The sequence below is a fragment of the Lissotriton vulgaris genome, chromosome 8 (assembly GCF_964263255.1).
Source record: "Lissotriton vulgaris chromosome 8, aLisVul1.2, whole genome shotgun sequence".
NCBI lineage: Eukaryota > Metazoa > Chordata > Amphibia > Caudata > Salamandridae > Lissotriton > Lissotriton vulgaris.
Window position 1 is genome coordinate 1,551,156,759 of NC_141696.1, and position 10,515 is coordinate 1,551,167,273.

The following is a 10,515-nucleotide window of genomic DNA, read 5'->3' on the forward strand; positions in this document are numbered from 1 at the left end:
AACCGCGTGCTAGATTAGCTACGGTGGGTGGTTGTGCGATTTCAAATACTCTCCCTGTAATATGGAACAACCTGCCGATCGCTTTGCGCAGGGAGTCCAATTTGATGGCCTTCCGCAAGAAGTTGAAAACTGTCCTATGGCAGGAAGCTTGGGTAGGGTTATAAGGCTGGCTGTACCAATCTAGAAATCTGTTTGTTTGTGCTCACTTAGGAATTTAGCGGTGCTACTTGGACAAGCGCTTAGAGACCCCAGGGTATAACGCGCTATATAAATCGAATAAAATAAATAAATAAATATGCGAGTCGTAGTCTGACTGACCCGGAACGGGCCCACTCGCAGCCCGAGAAAGAGAGCCTTGCCGTAGTGTGGGCATGTGAACATTTTCATGTTTTCATATCCGGTAAACACTTCACCCTAATCACAGACCATCAAGCTCTCGTCACCATTTATGGAAACCCATGATCCAAGATGCCCCCGAGGATTGAAAGGTGGGGCCTAAGGCTACAGGAATATACATTCACCATTATCCACAAACCTGGGAAGTCTGAAAACCCGGCTGACTACATGTCCCGGCACCCACTTGCATCGTCAGTCTCTAATCCATCCATTGCGGAAGAGTAAATACATTTTGTGACTGACCAAGCCCTACCTCCAGCTATCCCCATGGATACCATTCGAGAGAGTACGGCCCAAGATGTCATCCTGCAGAAACAATTGGTGGAGACATGACCCTCAGGATGAAGATACTGATCCCATTGTTAAATGTGAAATGCAAGCCTTCCGGCATGTATGTGGTGAACTGTCAGCCACCACTGACGGCATACTACTTCGAGACCAGAGGATCGTGATCCCCACTCAACTGAGACAAGGAGTGGTTGCTCTTGCACATGAAGGGCATCGGGGGATTGTGTCAACTAAACGTGCGCTAAGGGAACGAGTATGGTTTCCGTATCTCGATCAATTGGTGGAAGCCACCTTGAAGGATTGTCACCTCTGTCAGCTCACCAGCAAAAGTGATCCTCTAGCACCATTGCACATGACCACCCTGCCCCTTGGAGTGTGGCAAGAGATCACCATTGATTTCTTTGGACCCCTGTCATCGGGCAAATATGTGCTGGCCATCATTGATGAGCATTCTCGATATCCCATTGCATACTTCGTACCGTCTACAAATGCCTCTAGTGCTCTCAAAGTACTTGATGAAGTCTTTGCAACATGGGGAGTTCCCACGACGGTGAAAACAGACAATGGGCCCCCTTTCAATGGGCAAGACTTTGCAGCGTTTGCGAAGCACCTAGATTTTCATCATCGTAGGATTACACCCCTCTGGCCACAGGCAAATGGGACAATCGAAAGATTCATGGCCACGCTCAAAAAGACCTTTCAACATGCTACCGCGGAAGGAAGAGATTTGCAAGTGGCACTCAATGAGGTCCTCCGAGCTTACCGTACAACTCCTCACGCAACGACTGGACAGTGCCCAGCGACACTCATGCTGGGACGCCCCATGAGGAATCGCATTCCAAGGTGGGATGGGGCCTTGAGAGCATCATCATCCGCACGAGATCATCAAGAAATGATGGCAACCGACAAGCTCAATAAAGATAAAATGAAATCAAATGCAGATCACCGGAGAAGAGCGAGGTCACCATCATTACATGAAGGGGACCATGTTCTCGTCAAGCAAGAGCAGCAGAGAAAGACAGACTGTCTGTTCAAGGATGAACCATTACTGATCACAAAGAGGAAAGGAACTATGCTGACAGCGGAATCCGAGCAGCGGCGAGTCACGAGAAATATCTCGCACTTTAAGAAATTGTCACGAGATACCACCAGAACCATGACGAGTGAAATGGACACTCCCAGTTCGGAAGAACCACATTCAGTTGGTCGCGAGAACACTGATCCGATCAATGAGACACTGAGCAATACTAGTCCGAGAGCCAGGTCGCCACGACCTCATCCCGACACACGTCCACCCAAAAGACTTATTGAAGAGATGGACTGAGAAGTCAGTATGTTTGTTTGTTTTGTTACAAAGGGGGGAGATGTTATGAAGTTATTTATTTATTTATTTTTCTTATAAAGCGCTAACAATCATCCAAGTAGGATATCACGGCGCTATGATTGCTAAAGTGCATGTAACGTTGGCATAGTTCAAGATGGGTTAGTCTAGATGGGGGAAGAGGAAAGTCTTTAGCTGTTTCCTAAATGCCAGGTGGCATTCAGTCAGTTAGCAGGCTAGTGGCTGTGGGTGGAGCCCAGGGGAAAACAGGAAGAGGAGGGGACGAACAGAGGAAGAGGCAGTTAGAGTAGGGACAGGAGAGAGGCTGGTTGCAATAGAATAAAGCTCCAGTAATATAAAGAATTGTGTCTGTGGTTATTTGTAGCAGGATGCTACAGTCACGTCCAATGCTCAAACATCTGAAACGTGGTGGCATGAAATTAAACATAACAACATAGCCAATTTTGCCGATAGCTGCTTCCTAGACAGGTATTTACTGGAAGGCCAGGCTGGAAACAGAGAAAGCACTTTATTCATGTCCCATAGGACCGGGTACCTAAGTTCAGGGGGTACTGACAACCAAATTTCCCTTAGCAACTTGCACATCAAAAGATATTCTCCACTGGATGGCCGTCCACCGGCAAATGGCCTGCAGATATCACCGACCTAAAGGCATTAGTAGACCTAGGCAAAACCTTGTGAAGCCAACCTCACCAGAAAATTCAAAATCTGGACAATATCCACCACCATGGGATCCACCTTGTATTGGAGGCACCAACCCAACCATCTAGCCCAGGCAGAATGATATTGTTTGCTAGTACTATCTGCCCAGGCTTTGGCAAGCAGAGTGTCAGCCTCTTGTGAAATCCCCAGGACTTTCCAGCTTTCCCGGTAACCATTCAGGCCATGAGACGAAGCGAGCCCGCCACCACCAGAGAGTGAGGGTTTTCTTGAGGAGCTTGGAGAATATCCAGAAATAGGGTTAGAAGGATTGGAAAATGCCAAGAACGTTCCATCATCGCTGGAAACTAGACTTGCGATCTCAAAACTGGGTTAATCACCACCAGGTCGGCCCGTTGCCGGCGCACCTGAGTGGCCAGCCGCATTATCATCACAAATGACAGGAAGGCATAAGCAAACTCCTTGCTCCAGTCTTGAAGGAAGTCATCCGTGGCCACCACGTGGGAGTTCGGTCTCCAACTGCAATATCTGTCAAGCTGGAAGTCCAGATGGGACGCAAAGAGATCCATCAAAAACAGATCCCACCATTCCTGCAAAAGAGGAGGATGCAAATTTCAGAGGTTGACATCTCTCCAGTGACAAGAGTGCCAATCCACCACCTAATTGGAGCTGCCTGGAAGATGTTACCCTGACAGCGAAATCTGATTGGCCATGCAGTACTCTCATAGTGTCCGCGCGAAGCCCGACAGGGTCTTGGACCGTGCCTTCCCCCAGATGGTTGACATAGCAGGCCGCCGCCACATTGTCCATCTTCAAGAGAACCGACGTTGGACTTTCTCCTTTGTCCAAAATCTGGGGCGTAGGAGCCTGCCAACAATTTGAGGCGATTGATGGGCAGAGAATGTTCTGCGGAGGACCATTTTCCTGCGGTTGAGAAACCTATACACCGAGCGTCCCATCTGGAGCTGCTGGCTTCGAACTCGATTTCCAGGTCAGGTTGGGAGCCGAAGATCGCCTGACCATTCCACGCTTGGGCAATCAACCATCGCATTTCATCCTTTGCCTCTTCTGAGAGTGGCACCAACTGAGAGTAGGAGAGTCCCTTCTGTAGATGAGAGATTTTTAGGCATTGTAGCATCGGGTAGTGGAGAGGTCCAGGGAAGATCGTTTGTATGGAGGATGAGAGGAGCTCCACTATCCGTGCTAACTGTTGAAGGGAAACTTGAGATTTGGAGATTGTCCTCCTGAGCTCATGTCTGATCCAGGTCAGCTTTTGTGCCAGGGGACTGAGGGTGGCCTTGACCGAGTCAAGAATCCTAGAAACTGCAAAGATTGGGTAGGGATAAGAGCATATTTCTCTGTGTTGATCACAAACCCCAAAGATTTTAGAAGGTTGATGAACATCTACAAGTGGAAGGAGTGGCTCAGTGGGCATTGGATCATGATCAGAATTTCGTTGAGCTGCACAATCAGACGCACCCCTTGCACCTGCAAGTGTTCGACCACTGGTCTCATCAGCTTGGTGAAGCACCAACGGGCTGATGAGAGACCGAAAGGTAGGGATGCAATTTGAATACTCCGGAACCCCAATGGAATTGTAAAAAGCATCTGTGAGGCGGAAAAATAGGAACCGTCATATAGGTGTTTCAGATCCAGATGCACCATCCAATCCAATGTATGTAAAAGATCTCTCACAAGATGGATACCTTCCATCTTTAAGTGCTGGTATAGAAGCTTCTTCCAGTTGATAACCGGGCGTTGTCCGCCATCCCTCTTTTCTACCAAGAAAAAGCTGCTGAGGAAACTATTGGGATACACCGTCATTTGAACTAGCACTCCCTTCTCTATCAGACTGGTTACCTCCTGATCGACCAGGGCCCTCTGCTCCCATGAGAAGACCAAAGGTCTGGTATTGGTGGATTCAGTTGGGGTCCCATGAATTTCTATCTGAAAACCTCATGTTTACTTGTGCGTTTTCCAGTACAAAGGTTCATGTTAAATGACATAAGATACAAAATTAGTTGTAATTGGCCGTGTATCTATATAAATAACGTTTTCTTAAATTGAAGTGGGATAGCAACCTTACTTCGGGTGCCTGGCTACGCCTGCAAGTGGTCTAGCAAGAGGTCGGGAAAAGGCCATCAATCTTAGGGTGACCTGGAATGGGGTAATTGGCCGAATTTACAAATAATCCGGAAGTTAATGACTGTTCAAATACGGAAAGACGAAAGGCGCTTTCTGGCGTTCCGGATCTGACAGAGACATGCATTCTGGCCAAACATGGGTAAGCTATGGTGTATCCCAATGTAGTATTCCTTTCGAAAGTCATTCATGTGCATGTTAGCATGTCAATGCAGCTGTAACTACAGCATTGTACTGTAATGCTGAAACAGTTGTGAAATGGAGTGTTTATTGAATCGCCCGCTCATCGTGCTTGTTTTCACGACCTAGTGCTCATGAAGATGGTCTGTTTACATGTGTGCAAATTTTGGGGTAATAGCCATATTGACAAACTAATGCATAAGTAATGTCACTATATTGAGTCACACAAGTTGCGTAGACCTCCATATCGTCTAGCTGCCCATTTTTCTTTTTAATATGTTTTTGAATCAAGTTGTCAGTTTTTCCCCTTTTAAGGTCTCGCCTACGAGGCGCGCAATCGCGGCTTAGGAGGGACTTCTCTCTTTCTCCACTCTCTCTATCCACTCTCTCACTCCACTCTCTCTCTCCACTCTCTTTCTCCACTCTCTCTCTCTACTCTCTCTACATTCTCCCTCCACTCTCTCACCACTCTCTCTCCTCTCTCTCTCTCTCTCTCTCTCTGTATTCACTGTGTCTCTCCACTGTCTCTCTCTACTCTCTCTCCACTTTCTCCATTCTCTCACTCCACTCTCTCTCTCCACTCTCTCTCTCCACTGTCTCTCTCCACTCTCTCTCTCTACTCTCTCACCACTATCTCCATCCACTCTTGCTCTCCACTCTCGCTCTCCACTCTCTCTCCACTGTCTCTCTCTCCACTCTCTCTCTTCACCCTCTGTCTCTACTCTCTCCCTCTACTCTCTCTCTTGCTCCACTCTCTCTTGCTCCACTCTCTTGCTTGCTCCACTTTCTCGCTTGCTCCACTCTCTCTCACTCCACTCTCTCTCATTCCACTCTCTCTCTCTCTCACTCCACTCTCTCTCTCACTCCACTCTCTCTCACAATGTAGTGTACGTTGCCATGGGCGTCCGCAGAAATGTTTCCAGGGGGGGCACATTTTTTACTTCATCACCATCCCCCTTGCACTCTTCTCCCCTCTGCCTTGCACCCTTCTCGCCCTCTCCCTTGCACTCTTCTCCCCTCCCCCTTGCACCCTTCTCCTCCTCCGCCTTGCACCCTTTTCTACCATGCACCATTCTCCCCTCTGCCTTGCACCCTTCTCCTCTCTGCCTTGCACCCGTCTCCCCTCTGCCTTGCACCCTTCTCGGCCCCCCTTGTCCCCCCCTGTGGATGCCCACATGGTGCTTCTAACAAGAGTGCTTACCTAAGGGCACCATTTTGCTGCCTCATCCCTTCTCATATGAGCTTTGCCCTGGAGAATGCTCACTCTGGGGGCCCCCAATACCCCCCGTCCTTGTCAGGGTCCTGTGCAGTGCTCTCTGCTGCCTCCTCTCTCTCTGGGGCCCCCACCTCCATCCTTGTCAGGGTCCCGAGCAGTGCTCTGTGCTGGCTCCTTTCTCGCGGGGGCCCCCAGCCCCCGTCCTTGTCAGGGTCCCGAGCAGTGCTCTGTGCTGCCTCCTCTCTCTCTGCCCCCCCCCCCCATCTTCGAGAACCACACCATCCGTATCATTCCAGATTACACACGAATGGTTCAGCAACTCAGAATGTCTTTCGGCGGTGTGCAGCAGAATGTTAGGGCACGGAACTTAAAATACATGCTGCTATACCCTGCCAAACTCCGAGTAATCCACCAGGACTTCCCTACCCCCAATGAAGCCTGGGACTGGTTAGAGGTGAGAGGGGAGGAACTACACCGTGCCACAGGGGCTCTGGCAAGCTGCCTGCAGAGCCCTGATTGGTGCACATGGCGTAGAAGCATGCCCACCATCACAAACAGTCCTCCCGGTCCACCCAAAGAATAGTGGTGCAACAATATGGCTCCTTAGACCTTAGATCTTGAACATAACAGTTTGGACGGCGAAGGAGGCCAGGTGGTCTGAGTAGGCCAGGCATTTCTACTGGAGAACCACGAAGAGGCCAGAGCGCTGGTGGTGACAGCAGCTAGTTCTGAGGTCAATACTGAGGACATAAAAGAGGATACCCCTCAGACCTCCAATACTTGAACATGTCGAGTGGATCTGATGTCGCCTGAATCTTGACTGCAGCTACACAGTGCCTAGAGGAGGTCAGCGGACTGGGGTAATCCTGAGGCCGATGCTCCTCAAGCGGTTCACCAGACACCTGCTGAGAACACTTACTGAGGGCTTGAACAGGCTTATGGGACCCTGGCTGATCAGCTTGAATGCCGGGACTGGCGCGCAATCCCACTACTTTTCCCTCTCTTCTCTTCTTTCCTCCACACCTATCCCATCCTCGGTACAGCTCTACACTAAAGACTCCCATCCCCGCCCCCTCTCCCCACTACCTCCTTTTGACTCTTATCCCCCCTCCTTTTTTATAATTAAATCTCTTTATTGGTTTCAGATTTAACATACCAAATTGAATTTCACTCTGTAGATACTGCTGTGTGCCCCATCAAGCGGGCAGGCTTGGATAAAGAAAAAACATGAAACATGAAACACAATCTCCCACCCAACCCCTCCCCCATGCTGCCGACTAGGAAAGAACCCAACCACCTCGGATGCATCCATCTCAACACCCGCTCCGCCCGCAAACATGCTGTTGAACTCTGGGACCTACTCGACTCAACCTCCCCATATGTCGCCTTCCTGACGGAGACCTGGCTGAACCCTGCCTCGGCACTCGACATAGCCATAGCCATCCTGGAAGGCAACAAGATCATCCGCAGGGACAGCACTATCAGAGCAGGAGGAGGAATCGCCATCGTCCACAGGAACACTCTCAGAGTCTCTACCAACACCAACAACACCCTCAGCACCGCCAAACACCTGCACTTCCAGATCCACACCGACCCCAACAACACCCTCAAAGGAAACCTCATCTACAGACCCCCCATACCCTGACCACAGTTCAGCGACTCCATCGCCGACTTCATCTGCACACACGCCCTCGCCTCCACGGACTACATCCTCCTCAGGGACCTGAACTTCCACCTCGAGAACAACAACACCATCTCCCCCACCCTAATCGAGAACCTAGCCAACCTCGGACTCAGACAATTCGTCACAACACCCACTTACTCCGCCGGTCACACTCTTGACCCCATCTTCTCCGCAAGACCCCATGTCTCCTTCAACCACACCACTGAACTCCACTGGACCGACCACCGCTGCATCCACTTCACCTTCAAGAAACCCACCACGTACCACCGCATCCAACAGATGCCCAATTCTGTTTAACATCTACATGGCAACGCTCGCCCATGTCGCCCATCGGCACAACCTCAACATCATCTCCTACACCAATGACACCCATCTGATCCTCTCCCTCACCAAGGACCCCCACACCGCCAAAACCAACCTTCACAAAGGAATGAAGGCCGTCCCTGAATGGAAGAGGACTGAAGCTGAACTCGGACAAGATAGAGGTCCTCATCCTCTGATCCAACCCCTCAGCCTGGGACGATTCCTGGTGGCCGACCGCACTGGGAACTGCTGCAACACCCAGCGACCACGCACGCAAACTAGGGGTCATCCTCGACTCCACCCTCTCCATGACTAAACAGGTCAACGCCATCTCCTCCTCCTGCTTCAACACCCTCCGCATGCTCCGTAGGATCTACAAGTAGATCCCCACTGAAACAAGAAAAACGGTCACCCATGTCCTCGTCAGCAGCAGGTTGGACTACGGAAATGCCCTCTACGCAGGAGCCTTGGCCAAACTCCTGAGACTGCTCCAATGCATCCAGAACACCACTGCATACCTGATCCTCAACATCCCTCGCCGCAGCCACATCACACCCCACCTGAGAGACCTGCACAAGCTCCTGGTCAACAAGAGGATAACCTTCAAGCTCCTCACCCACGCACAAAAGGCACTCCACAACACCGGACCAACGTACCTCAACAGACGACTCAGTTTCAACACCCCCACCAGCCAGCTCCACTCTGCTGACCTCGCCACAGTCCCCTCCTTCCAAAGACCGACCTCAGGCAGCAGATCGTTCTCCCACCTCGCCGCCAAGACCTGGAACACCCTCCCCATCCACTTACCTTCAGAAAACTCCTCAAGACCTGGCATTTTGAGCAGTAGCAGCATTCTCCACCCCAGCGCCTTGAGACCCTCACGGGTGAGTAGTGCGCTTTACAAATGATATGATTGATTGATTGATTGATTGAAGGAGAGTGAAGATGCCGATCCACTGTGCAAAGAGGGAGAAACGAAGCCCACAGGGAGAAGGAGCGGGGCAGCGGCAACGTCAGAGGCAGTGCCTCGAGATTCCCAGAGAAGAGAGAAGTCTCCTGCCTGTTCGGAACTATGCCAATCCAGCCACACCCCTGGAGGGACGTGGCTACACCAGATGCGTGAAAAGTTCACCCTATGGTGCTGGAGGGCAGTTTTGCGTGCGGGAGTGGGAAAATATTAAAAGGGGAAAACCACACTGGCAGCCTCCTGATAAAGAAAGTTTTAGAGAGTAAACAAGGAGATTTTTTTTTATTTGGACAACGGAAAAACCCTTCTCCTCCTTACATCCTGACCCAAAGAGAACCCTTATTTCCTCTTTCCACTCCCCAGCACTAACAAGCACTAGCTGCCTTCTATAGTAGAAAAAGCCACTTTACTGCACCCAGAAGTCTGTACTAATTCACTTGAAGTACTTAACCATCCCAAAGAGCAAATTTGTATCTGTAATTTTTAGGTCGAGCGTACAGCGCTTGCGCTGTCGCTTAGCGACCTGTTGTGTATGGTTTAGGAGTTGAACTCCACCCATTCTTAGCGGATTGTTTTTATTGGTCTCTCCTAGTGCCCTTTAACAATGCTTGCTTTCAAATGGGCAACCCACCGTCTTTCTCCCTCCTCCCCGTTTCCGGTTTCCCCCATGCAGTACCGACCAACTACTACATTATTACGCCCCACATGTTTAAGTCTTCGTTGGGGGACAACTTTCGTTCTTTATGCGTTTCTCAGTGCCACACTTGTTTTACATCCACTTCGCACCTTTTTTCCTTGTTCAACTTGATATCCTTGTTTAACAAAGCTGCTATGCTGGTCACCCCTCCAGCCCCCACATCAGAGCCATGGCATCCCAGGAATGCCAGTCCCTGCTTTGTGTGAGCAGTGGTGATGGGAGGGGCCGATTGCCATTACTCTTGTAACAGGCGTCTGTACTTTTTTAGGTCTCCTTTTTAGACAACGTGCATGCGTTGTCTGCGAGACCTATGTAAAGGGACTTTCAGAAATTTACCCAAAGGCTTTTCCAAGCGGTTCTCTGCAGTGCATGTGTGGGAGCACGTGCACATCGCACACCAAATGTCAGCCTGGGAGCCGCCTCTCTCCGCACCCATTCTGGTTTATTTACACTTCAAAGGAATCGCTCCCCCTCCGCGCAATGCCAGAGCTTGTTCTAATGGCTCCTTTGCTCGCACTCCCCCTCCCTTCTCCTCTGCTTTAATCAGGCTCCTTTGTTTGTACTCACTCCCCCCCCCCTTCTCGTCACCTCTATCAGCATTACTTATTCACTCGTGCACGGCTCTTTCTTGCAACTAGAC